This window comes from Triplophysa dalaica, chromosome 7 (genome assembly GCF_015846415.1).
Source record: "Triplophysa dalaica isolate WHDGS20190420 chromosome 7, ASM1584641v1, whole genome shotgun sequence".
NCBI lineage: Eukaryota > Metazoa > Chordata > Actinopteri > Cypriniformes > Nemacheilidae > Triplophysa > Triplophysa dalaica.
In genome coordinates, this window is record NC_079548.1 from 14,428,269 (window position 1) to 14,441,690 (window position 13,422).

Consider the following 13,422-nt stretch of genomic DNA (forward strand, 5'->3'; position numbering starts at 1 on the left):
TTTATTTACATGAGTATGAGTGAGGCATTTATATAGCGCTTTATTGTGCATTGCTGTACAGCCAAAGTGCTTTAAAATCATATGAGGGGTGTCTCTCCTCAAACACCACCTGTGTGCAGCAGAGATGTTCACAAGTCTTTCAGCTAGAGTCTGAGTCAAGTCTGAAGTCTTTATCGCTAGAGTCTGAGTCAAGTCTGGAGTCCTTATCGCTAGAGTCTGAGTCAAGTCTGAAGTCTTTATTGCTAGAGTCTGAGTCAAGTCTGAAGTCTTTATTGCTAGAGTCTGAGTCAAGTCTGGAGTCCTTATCGCTAGAGTCTGAGTCAAGTCTGAAGTCTTTATAGCTAGAGTCTGAGTCAAGTCTGAAGTCTTTATTGCTAGAGTCTGAGTCAAGTCTGGAGTCCTTATCGCTAGAGTCTGAGTCAAGTCTGAAGTCTTTATTGCTAGAGTTTGAGTCAAGTCTGGAGTCCTCATCGCTAGAGTCTGAGACAAGTCTTTATCACTAAAGTCTGAGTCAAGTCTGGAGTCTTTATTGCTAGAGTCTGAGTCAAGTCTGGAGTCTTTATCGCTAGAGTCTGAGTCAAGTCTGAAGTCTTTATCGCTAGAGTCTGAGTCAAGTCTGAAGTCTTTATTGCTAGAGTTTGAGTCAAGTCTGGAGTCCTTATCGCTAGAGTCTGAGACAAGTCTTTATCACTAAAGTCTGAGTCAAGTCTGGAGTCTTTATTGCTAGAGTCTGAGTCAAGTCTGGAGTCTTTATCGCTAGAGTCTGAGTCAAGTCTGGAGTCTTTTTTGCTAGAGTCTGAGTCAAGTCTGGAGTCTTTATCGCTAGAGTCAGAGTCAAGTCTTTATCACTAAAGTCTGAGTCAAGTCTGGAGTCTTTATTGCTAGAGTCTGAGTCAAGTCTGGAGTCTTTATCGCTAGAGTCTGAGTCAAGTCTGGAGTCTTTTTTGCTAGAGTCTGAGTCAAGTCTGGAGTCTTTATCGCTAGAGTCAGAGTCAAGTCTTTATCACTAGAGTCTGAGTCAAGTCTGGAGTCCTTATCGCTAGAGTCTGAGTCAAGTCTGGAGTCCTTATCACTAGAGTCTGAGTCAAGTCTGCAGTCTTTTTTGCTAGAGTCTGGGTCAAGTCTGGAGTCTTTATCGCTAGAGTCTGAGTCAAGTCTGCAGTCTTTTTTGCTAGAGTCTGGGTCAAGTCTGGAGTCTTTATCGCTAGTGACTAACCTATGTGTAATCTTAGATGCCTTATAAAGTTTGATGTCGTCGTTCCGGTATCTTTAATTATTTTCACACATTCTTTGCATTTATCCGATCTTCCCGGAGTTCCTGATTCTGACACATTAATAAAACCGAAAAAGGAGAAGTGCTCCTGCCTTGTTCCATGTGATTGAAGTTTATGCGGAATACTCAGTGAAATGCCATCATGAAAATCTATGATAAAAGTTCTATTTACCGATATACACATTCTATCCTTATGATATCAGTAAGTCAAGGATAAAAGACTTGCTTTTCTTTAATTTTCATCAGTCCTTTTTGTCGAGTCAAGTCTGAAGTCATTTCAGGTCGAGTCTGAAGTCTTTAAAAAAGCATCCACCTGGGTGATGCGAAGGCAGCCACAGTACAGCGGTGCCAGCAACCTAGCTTTCCCAGGAGGTCTCCCATCCAGGTACTGACCAGGCTCAGCCATGCTTAGGTTCACTGGGTAACCAGTCTTGGGCTACAGGGTGATAGGGCTGCTGACTGTTCACATGAATTCATATGTTCATTATTTATTGATTTACTATTTTAGCAAAAAAACATTCACTATTGCTAAAGATCGAAAAAAGATGAAATTCAAGGTGGGCACATCAGATGAGCTTTGATGAGGGTCATGATACATTTGCCATTGTGGTGTGTGATCACCATGACACATCTTATTCAACTTAAGAGTTTTATGTATATACAGGTTTATTGTTTTAATGTTTCAAAGGTAAAACAGTGAAAGATTTGGTTACTGCATTTGTTAACATGAACTAACAATGAACAATACTGCTACAGCATCTATTAATCTTATTTCCTTTTATGTTGAGCATTTTCTAATACATTTGTATCATCAAACGTTGAAATTGTTAACATTAGTCAATGTACTATGAACAAACGTGAACAATTATATTGTTATTAACTAACATTAAAGTGATGGTTCACCAAAATATGAAAATTCTGTCATCATTTACTCACCACTTGTCATTTCAGACCTGTATGATTTTCTTTCTTTTGCAGAACACAAAAGAAGATATTTTAAAGAATGTTGGTAACCGAACAACAGTAGTACTCATTCACTTCTATTGTATGGACAAAAAAACCAATGCAAGTAAATGGGTACCGCCGGTTGTTGTTCGGTTACTTTCTTCAAAATATCTTCTTATGACGAGGGTGAGTAAATGATGACAACATTTAGATTTTTGGTTGAACTATCACTTTAACAAAAATTAAGAAATTCTCAAAACTGTTGCTTATTGTTATTTATGTAAGCTAATGCATTTGGTTCTGTTAATAAATACAACCTTATTGTAATGTGATACCCAAGATTTTTATTTGGAATGACACTTACAATTATTGTGCACAAAAAGACCAGGAATTTGCATTAGAAAGTTAATAGGGTCAGTGGTGAGGGAGCAAGCAGGACAAAGATAAGACTGAGAAACAAGTCTTTGTGCATGAAGCATATATCACTCACTGTCAAATCTGGCATAAATAACACAGTGCCAAATCCCAGCATCCTCACAAAGTAATCACACTCATGTCAACCTGCATTCTGCTCTGCACTTACCAGTGTGAATACAGAATAGAGCTGACTGAGAGGGACCGGCCAGCAGCCTCTGATCCCTTGGCTTTTTCCTTACTGATTGATTCATGCACATTTAAAGCCCCTGTCCTTCTGTTCTCTCTCTACGAGTGTGTTTAGTAGTTCACACATGTTTCAAACTAAATTAATATGTGAGAATTGTCCCTTTGCAGTGTCCTGACATTCAGATTGTGCCTGTTGGTCTGTATATCTGATGTGTGCACAATGTGTCACTACTTGAGTTTACTTAAAATGTTCATTTAAAAAATAAATCAAAATTTCTCAGTGCACACCAAGGCCAAGTCCCCAACGTTAAACACTTTGTGTGTGGTAGTGTGTCGTCAAGCAAATCCTGTGCCGGTCTTTGCATAATTCAAACGGTCCCGCGTGCTGACCCAACTGTTGGCCCAGTGCATGTTGGGATTATTTATGAACAGCTCGATGTGAGGCTTAGCGCTGCTCGGACTGCCCTGTGCGAGTGTGTGTGTTTGGCTAGCTGGCAGTTTGCTCTGCTGGTGTGATGCATAATGCAAAACGTATGAAATGGTCAATCTTTATCTCATCTGATGGACTGCCATCTCACAGCATAAAGGAAATCTCCTTAACTTATCTATTTACTTCTGATTTCTTTCATTTTTCTTTTACTCTCTCTCCCTTTCTCTCTTTAAAAAAATGTGGAGACACATTGACTCATTCTCTCAAAGATTAGCATCACAGCTGGTGTTTCGCTCAGATCGGTGTTGTTCTGTTGTTGTTGCTGGCTAAAGATGAATGACCTGCATTCCCAGCATGCTTTGGGAGGATGTGAGGGAACAATATTTCGGCTTCATTCGAATGTAACAGGGCGGGAGAAGCAAGAAAAAGGCCCTTCTGGCTACTAATCAGGTTCATCTCTCTCTCTCTCTCTCTCTCTGCGCATGCGTTGGCGTCTGTTTGAGCGAGGGTAGAGAGCGCGTGGTGAGTTTTGAGCGCTTATGCGTATTGTGTTTTTTCCATTAGTTTATTGGGTGTCAGTGTAGTGTGTTTGTTTGTTTTTCTTTTCTTTTGTTTTGTTTGGTTGGTCGGGGTTTGTTTGTTTTTTTCCTGGGCGTCGTTGCGGTGCTTGGGGCATGGCTGCCCAGGGCGCTGACGCTCTCGGTGCTTTAACGCGACGGCACGGAGTGAAGGTGGAATCCGTGGCGAGGGTAGAAGATTGTGTTTTGGCCATTGGTGAAGTTGCTGGACACAAAAGTGTTTTAGCAGCGTCAAGAATGAGTAACGCAGTAGTTTGTTTTTTAAACACTGTCGATAATGCAGACAAGGTAGTTGAAAGAGGAATAGTGATTCGCGGTGTATTTACACCAGTGCTTCCTTTGTCCACACCGACAAAGAAAGTTATTTTATCAAACGTCCCACCTTTCGTTAAAGACGATGCTTTGGTTAAAGAACTCTCACGGTTCGGAAGAGTTGTCGCTCCTGTTAAAAAGATCGCGATTGGAAGTAAATCAGATCTAATAAAGCATGTGGTGTCTTTTAGGAGGTTCACCTACATGATTCTGAATGACAACAAAACAGAGCTTAATTTAAATTTGAAACTCAGAATTCAAGATTTTGATTATACTGTCTACGCATCTACCGATATAATGAAATGTTTTGGCTGTGGTAGAATCGGGCATTTGATTCGTGCGTGCCCTGAGAACACAAGCACGAAACAGGTTGCAGTAGATAATAATGTGACACAGGATAAAGATCAAATGGATCGTGCAGCCGAGTCTCTGCCTATAAGTGCAAAACAGGTTGTCGAGCGCACAACGAGAAAAGTGCCCTGGGTCCAGACAGTAGAGGAAGCTCCAACTATTGCAGAGAGTATAATCGTTGAGGATGATATACCTGACAGTGATCAAATAAGATCAAATGTTAGTTCGGATTCCACTGTTGTTAAAGAGTCGTTGAATGACACCCAAGTCAATTCAACAATTTGTTTGTCTGAAAAAGAATCTCTAGGAGACCATACTAATTTGTGTGAGATGGATGTGGACCAAATTGTTTTTAAAACTCCCCTAAAGAGGAGAAAGAATGGAAAAAAAGAAACTTATAAACAAGCAAGAAAAGAAATTGAAAAAAGAAATGATTTTGAAACAGAAAGTGATTTTTCTGACTCTAATACTTCGGAAGGTTCCCAAAGTGAATGGGTATGCATTGAGTACAGTGTAAGTGAGATTAAAAAGTTTCTGAAATTAACAAAAAATCGGAGAGGAGTTGAGGTGGCTGACTACTTTCCAGACCTGGAACTTTTTGTCGATAAAACTAAGAAGTTTTTGACCGAGGGTTGTTTTTCGGAGATAGAAGTGTATCGATTGAGGAAATTTGTTACGAAAATCCTAAAGAGTAATGATGATGTTTAAATCACGATTTTCTTTAACCTATATTAGCTATGTAGCTGTTTTTTTTGTTTTGTTTTTCATTTCATATTTACACATGGGGGAGATCCGTATTGCATCATTAAATGTGAACGGTGCCAGAAATTGTGTAAAGAGAATGGAGATATATGAAATGGTGAAACAAAAACAGCTAGATGTTCTTTTCTTACAAGAAACGCATAGTGATGAGAAAATTGTTACTGAATGGGCAAAAGAATGGAATGGTCTAAGTTTTTTAAGTCACAAGACCTCTTGTAGTGGAGGAGTAGCCATGTTATTTTCTAAGAGTTTTACACCTTGTTCTGTGAAAGTGGAGGAAATTGTGAAAGGAAGGCTTTTAAAAATTAAGGCTCTTTTTGAGAAACACGTTTTTGTTTTTATTTGTTTGTATGCCCCAAATTTGCCAATTGAAAGAATCGATTTCTTTGATATTTTGTGTACAACTTTACAAGAGTGTAAAAGTGATGAATATTTATTTCTGGGAGGGGATTTTAATTGTGTTGAGAAGAATGTGGATCGTAATCATGTAGAGCCACATATGCCCTCTCGTAAATTGCTCATTCAAACAATTGAAGCTAATGAATTATGTGATGTGTGGAGACTTTTAAATGGGAATATGAGGCAATATACATGGTCTCACGCTCGTGATAATTTATTATCTTTAGCCAGATTAGACAGAATTTATAGTTTCAGACATCATTGTAGTATTTTCAAGAGTTGTGTAATAAATCCAGTTGGTTTTTCAGACCATAGTCTAGTCATATGTAAAGTTTTTTTGAACTCGATATCACCAAGAAGTGCGTACTGGCATTTTAATACTGGCTTATTAAGTGATGGTCATTTTAAGGAAGTTTTTAATTTTTTTTGGGAAAGTTTTAAAAATGAAAAGGTAAATTTTAGCTCTTTACAGAAATGGTGGGATTTTGGCAAAATTCAAATTAAGATTTTCTGTCAACAGTACACCCAAAATATCACAAAAGAGACATTTAAATCCATAAATAGTTTAGAAACTGAAATCTTAAAACTTCAAGAAATGGCACAATCAAGTAGAAATCAAACCTATATCGATTCCTTGTACTTTAAGAAAACTGCGTTGTCGGACCTACAAGAAATGAAGGCACAAGGTGCGCTGGTTAGGTCTCGTTTTAAGAGTTTACAACAGATGGATGTACCATGTAAAAAAATTTTCAGTTTGGAGAAAAAGAATGGCCAGAAAAGATTTATTCATTCTTTAATCTCTGAAACAGGATCTTTGGTATCTGACTCGAAAGAAATAAGAGAACGAGCAGTTTGTTTTTATGAAAAGCTCTATGAGTCGGAGTACAACGAACATGAAATTAATGAAAATTTGTTTTTTGGAAATCTACCTAAGGTCTCAGAAGAGGTAAACGTCAAGCTCAAAAAGGCTATTAGCCTGGACGAACTGTACAAAGCTCTTCAAGGAATGAAAAATGGAAAAGTTCCTGGGTTGGACGGAATCCCAGTTGAATTTTACAAGGCCTTTTGGCCCATTATAGGAGAGGACCTATTAGAGGTTCTGAAGAACAGCTTGGCTGAAGGTCTTCTGCCATTGAGCTGTAGAAGAGCGGTCCTTACACTTCTGCCCAAGAAGGGCAATTTGAGCGATATTAAGAACTGGAGACCTGTGTCCTTATTATGTTGCGATTATAAAATGCTCTCTAAGGTATTGGCTACTCGTTTGGGGAAGGTTTTAGATGAGATCATCCACCCTGACCAGTCCTACTGCGTGCCTGGTAGGTCAATTTTTGACAACATTTATTTAATTAGAGATTTATTTGATGTATCTAGTATGTTTGGAATTGATATGGGTTTGATTTCTCTAGATCAAGAAAAGGCTTTTGATCGTGTAGAGCATAATTATTTGTGGAAGACGTTTAAAGCCTTTAATATTAGTTCTGAGTTCTTATCATATATTAAAGTTTTATATTGTGATATTGAAAGTGTACTGAAGATTAATGGTGGCTTATGTGCTCCTTTTAAAGTTTGTCGCGGTGTTAGACAAGGGTGTTCTTTGTCAGGGATTTTGTACACACTTGCAATAGAACCACTTTTGAATACTTTTAGGAGAGTTCTGGAAGGGGTGTCATTGCAAAATTGTAAAACTTCTCTCTGCTTGTCTGCTTATGCTGATGACATTGTTTTAATAGTTAATCAGCAGAATGATGTTGATGTATTATTGAAGGTTTTAGATGATTTTAATACAATTTCTTCAGCCAGAATTAATTGGAATAAGAGTGAAGCAGTTATGTTAGGTGAATGGAAAAATAAAGTTATAACTCTCCCTAATGGGTTATCTTGGACAAAAGAAGGTATTAAATATTTGGGAGTATATTTAGGAAACGACACATTTGTTCAGAAAAATTGGGAAGGTACCATTGAAAAGATAAAGAGTCGATTAGAAAAATGGAAATGGCTTGTACCATCTTTATCATACAGAGGGCGGACTTTAATTATTAATAATTTGGTGGCTTCCTCTTTGTGGCACCGTGTGGCTTGTGTTGATCCATCAATCCAGTTACTTGGAAAAATTCAGTCAGTCCTGTTGGACTTTTTTTGGGACAGATTACACTGGGTACCACACAGTGTGTTGTACTTACCAAAAGAGGAAGGAGGCCAAGGACTAATGCATCTACAAAGTAGAATTGCAGCCTTCCGATTACAATTTATACAACGTTTCCTCACCTGTTCAGAAAATTTGACTTGGAAATCTGTTGCATGTGGTATTTTTAAATCTGTTGATGAACTCTGTTTGGACAAGCAACTGTTTTTATTGGATCCTTAAAGAGTCAATACATCAGGACTTCCGATTTTTTATAGAAATCTTTTTAAAGTGTGGGGTCTTTTCAAAGTGAGGAGAACGGAAGCGACAGACTCACTCTTTTGGCTTTTAGAAGAGCCTCTGGTTTATGGTGCTCGCATGGACATTTTAGATACATGTGGAATTTTAAATGATGTTTTTGGTAGGTCTAAGGTCTCAACATTAAGAACTTTAATAAATTTAACTGGCCCTGGTTTTAAAGATGTTGAAAATTTGTCTGTTTCCTTGGGCTTAAGATCAATACGACTTGTGACAAAAGTTCTTGAGAAGTTGCAGTCCTTCCTTTCTGAAAAAGAAAGGAACATGCTTGGAGATTTTTTTACTGAAAAATGTTTGCCTAATGATAAGGATCAATTTCCAATTTTGTTCTTATCTCCAAATCTAGAAGGTTTTTCTGGGATTTTTTTGGAAACTGATCATGTGTCTAATATAAATTTTTATGATGTTAAGGGGAAACAGCTATATAAAGCTTGTGTAAAAGCATTTAACAAAAAAGGTTTACATGGAAGAATTGATACTCCTTGGCGCTCTTTTTTCGTGATTCAAGAGAATGTTAAACCGGAGTGGAGGGCACTCTATAAGCCACCATTAACAAAAAGATGTGGGGATTTGCAGTGGAGAATTATACATGGCATTATTGCTGTAAATTCTTTTGTTTCTCTTTTGAATCCCAATGTTAGTCAACAATGTTTGTTTTGTCTCCAAAGAGAAACACTTTTTCATGCTTTTATGCAGTGTTCAAGACTTAGGCCTTTATTTGATGTTTTAAAAAATGTTTTTATTTGTTTTGATGAGGCTTTAACTGAACAAATATTTATTTTTGGTTTTAGATATACAAGAAGCCAACAGTTTAAATGTCAATTGCTTAATTTTATTATAGGGAAAGCGAAAATGGCTATATATATGAGTAGAAAAGAAAAATTGGATCAGAAGGGCGATCAAAATGTCGTAATGGTTTTTTTGGCAATGATTAAATCAAGAATTCTAATTGATTTTTGTTTTATAAGGCTACAAATTGTTTATTAGCTTTTGAAAATATTTGGTGCTACAGAGGAGTTTTATGCTCTGTGTTTGAAAATGAAATATTTTTTTCCTTTTCATTTTTATAAATCACAATGCAAGATCTGTCTCTTGGATTGCTCTGGTAATGGTTTTATGGTTTTAATTGTATTGTAATTAAAGTTTTTTTAAAAATCAAAAAAATCTCTCTCTCTCTCTCTCTGTCTCTCTCTCTCTCTCTCTCTCACTGCGGGGAGGTTGTGGTCAGGGCAGGTCTCTGTTAGAAGACAGAGGGGGCAGGTGAAGGACTGGCTTGGTGTTGTTCATATCGAGCCCATTAGGGCTGGTTCTGCCAGCACTGTTCCATCTCACGTACAAACACACATAGACGGATAGACAGGGAGTGACTGGCAGGCCTCCCGCAGGATGCGTGTCAGTATCAGGACCGTTCTCTTGTGTTCATCCGCTCTAGGGCCAGAACACCCACATCACACCATGCTCAGAGCTGTACCCTCACTTCAACTTTTGTTCCCATGTCGTGAGCTGCAGCCAGATTTGGCTCAGCATGAAAACAGAAATGGGGAAATGACTCATTATCTCGCACTCATTTTGGATAAGCTTGTGTTTTATACAGATACATGCAGGTTCTTATGGACTCGAGTTGCTCAATGGCCAATGGCATGATTCTTATTTTTAGTATGACCTTTTATGTCAGAACAAGGTTAGTTTTCAAATGTCAAATGGGGTAACCTTTATTTTCATTCTAAAAAATGATAAGGATTGAGATAACACTTGTAAGAGCCACTGTGTTACTGTATGTGTTGTTTAATATAAGTGTTCCTCAACTTATATTTACTGCCATGAAGAAATGACTTCCACGACTTCTGTCTCCTTCATTTTTTCTTTCGTTCTCTCCCTCGCTCCACTCTCTGCTCTGCAGAAATGACGGTATTTGTGTGCAGTGAGGCGCGTTGAATGGGATGCATTCAGCTCAGTGGAAATCTACCCACATTAGCATTTGTCTCTTTTTCCCTTTTATTCACCACCCAATTCTGTCTCTCTCTCTCTCACATCCATCCTGTCCGTTCTGGATCAGACAAATAAAAGTTGCCACTGCCTCGGCCCGAACGTGTAATGCTGTGTATCCGTGTTGGTGCCAGGCAGAAGTCTGAGATGTCTTTTTCAAAAGAAACACTGTCTCAGCGGCGTGATGAGGATCTCAGCTGGATACGGAACTAATCGCTTGCTCACGCCTCACGATCGATATTAGAGGAGGCGGCGGAGAGCGTCTGGCGCGTGTGCGACTAAGAATGTGCGTGTGTGTAAGCGGAGATCAATGCTGCCACTCAGCTTGTGGTTTTGATGGGGAGGGACGGCATCTCGGATGGGTTTTTTCCCCCTAGAGGACCCATGTCCCTGCCCACAGAGCTACAGACCCACAATCGACAGAGAGGGGAGGGATTGTGACGTGGGGAAGAGCAAGTCATGTACTGTATATATTGAGAGATGTGGGAATGAGGCCAAGGTCTGGGCAGCGGACTCGACCGGGCCATGGGTTTTTCTGCAGGGACAGTGTGAAGTGTGGCATCCGAACAGTATTGAGTGGGTTAATGGAATTCTATGCTAGACTGAGCCGCATGCCAGCCTCACAATATGGCAGCAGTTTTGAAATTAAAATTGAATGTACTCCAGGAGGCAGCGAGAGAGGGCAGCTAAACAGGAGTGTGTGGGATGGGCCGAGGGAGCGCAGGCAAGCCTACACATTCATTCTGGTGGGAAATAACAGTGGGATCGTGGGAAAAGAGAGAGAGACGTGCTGAAATTCATTTGGAGTGATTTTGAGTCTAAATTAAAATAAACTCGCTATTTTTCCTAATTACAGTCACCTCTTATCTATATTACAGCATGTCTGTGCCATGTTTGAGATGAATCGCACAAAAATGGCTGTTATTGTAGAAATTAGGAAAGAAGGAAAGGAAGTTCTTCAGGGACATGCTCTGGAAATGAAAGTGGATGTTACACAAACAGTTTCTGCGAATCTCGTATTAATCTTGAGTACCTATAGAGTAGTATTGCATCCTTTATATCTTCAAAGAGTATTTAGTTTGATCACATTTATAAAAGACAGATAGAGCTGTAGGATTATTTGAAAGAACAGTTGAGCTCCTGAAGGCATGCAGGTGGGCGAAACCAAAGCAGGAGCACACGATACATCATCCCATTATCCCTGCATAACTGTTGATTCAATATAAGTTTGTGTTGTTTACATTATGTACGTACCTATCAATTGCCATCAAAACACAGACATTTAACTCAGTTTCACTCACCGCATGCGGTTCATGTCCGGCATCTTTTAACACTGGGACCGCTCTGCAAATCCAGCGTTTTACCCACCGTTTATATAACATTCATCACCCAAATGCAGTGAACAAACAAACACAGCTAAACTCCCATAACCCGAATGAAGCAAATTGATGAGCGTACTCTTTCTCTCGCTCTCGCTGGTTGACGTATGCGCATGCTTTTCTGGGAGAATTGTCCAATAAGGGACCTAGAACCCTTGTTACGTAATGGGAATTCATGTTGAAAAACTTTCTGAAACCTATACGAACACTGGCACAGTGTATAGAGCACAGAAATACTATGTCATACGTCAATCTCATTTTTTTAAAGATTTATTTTTGCCGTTTTTACCTTTATTTGTACAGTTACAGTGAGCGGACAGGAAATGAAGTGGGTGAGAGAGGGGGTGGGATCGGGGAAGGAATACGAGCCGGGACTAGAAACTGGGTTTTTTGACAAAGTGACCATGTTAAGCATGAGAAGCCAGCTGTGTAAAGATGTTCAACAGACGTGTAAAGAACTCCGAATGCATTAAATAGAATGTTACCCCCCTCTATAAATTAGGGTTGTCACAGTATACCAGATATTGTCAGTAACCATGATATTAAAAGCCTCAATTATCGATAGTGTTTATTTACACATATTTATTTACACTCAGTTCAAACCTGTAAAACATTGACGTATGCACTTTTTTTGCAGAACACAAAATAAGATATTTCGAAGAATGTTGGTAACCAAACAACTTCGTTACCTATTCACTTCTATATTGTATGGAGAGCAATGCAAGTGAATGGGTACCGCCGGTGTTTAGTTACCAGCGTTCTTGAAAATATCCTATTTTGTGTTCTACGATAGACAGTTATACAGGTTTGATATGACAAGCAGCTAAGTAAATGATGACAGCATTCTCATTTTTGGTAAGCTATCCCTTTAAGTAGCAATGAGACTTCCAACCCTCTCCCTGCTACAATTATGTTTTTAAGTGTGATTATTACACACATAAAATGTCTCCTTTATGAATTAAACAAACATTTATATTTACATATTATTGACCGAATAAAAACCATATAAACAAAATCAAAATGGATTTGTCTAATAGCATCATTCATTTATAAATATGTAAATATAAATGTTTGTTTAATTCATAAAGGAGACAGAGATTAGGAATATACATTTTATGTGTGTGCTTGAAGTGCAAAAGAAGCAACGTAAATGAAAAATTGTGACCCTCTGTTCTGTTGTTCATGTGTCAGGCAGATTGCTGCGCAAACGTGTTGTGAATGAGAAAAGCTTTTAGTGCGTCTGTGTGAGGATCTGTGTGTGTGTGTGACCTGTTGCTAGATTGCTGTAGGTGTGATTGGCTCACAGCTGTAGATAATGGATCAGTTCTCAGTGGACTGTGAAGGAGAAGGTTGGTGAACAAGGAAATCGGCAGTACACTTCACCTCGGCCTGCAGCCGATGGGCCTAATGACTGTTGCCTGGGATACACACACACACACTTAACACAGAAGATACCACAGACAGTCATTTACCCAGACTGTCTGTTATTCAGTATCATGCCAGCTTGGGCAGTAAGATCCATGCCAGAAACAAAACGTTCAGCACCCTGGGAGAGTAAGCCTCACACTCACTGTCACAGTTTAACATACACACACCCACTTTCTCTGTGTCTATCAGACACTTTAGAGCTGTTTCACAAATGCTGCCAAAGACAGATTTGGACATCTCTTTTTGCATTACAGATGCATGCAGTTTCGCACACATACTGTACTTCAAACACAGTAGCGAAAAGTTGCTTCATTGGCAGACTATTTGACAGGTTTACCCAGTGTTTGCTGAATCATGTGTTTGACAAATTCAGGAGGGAGGTGATGAATAGACACACTTACCAAATGTAGTAGCATCAACAGAGAAAAACAAAGAAGCAAACAAGCGGTGTCAGTCATGTCATACAGACTTATTTTTCTGTGTATGTTTGTGAGGTTTTGCTTGCTCCTTATGGTGCTTAATGCGCTCACATTGGG

General features: G+C 38.9%; 1 protein-coding gene across 2 annotated transcripts in view; it reads left to right on the forward strand.

Moving 5' to 3' along the window:
• The window catches only part of prkcbb (protein kinase C, beta b), a 97,783-nt gene that overhangs the window by 46,332 nt on the left and 38,029 nt on the right, over window positions 1-13,422 (forward strand). The window lies entirely within an intron of this gene.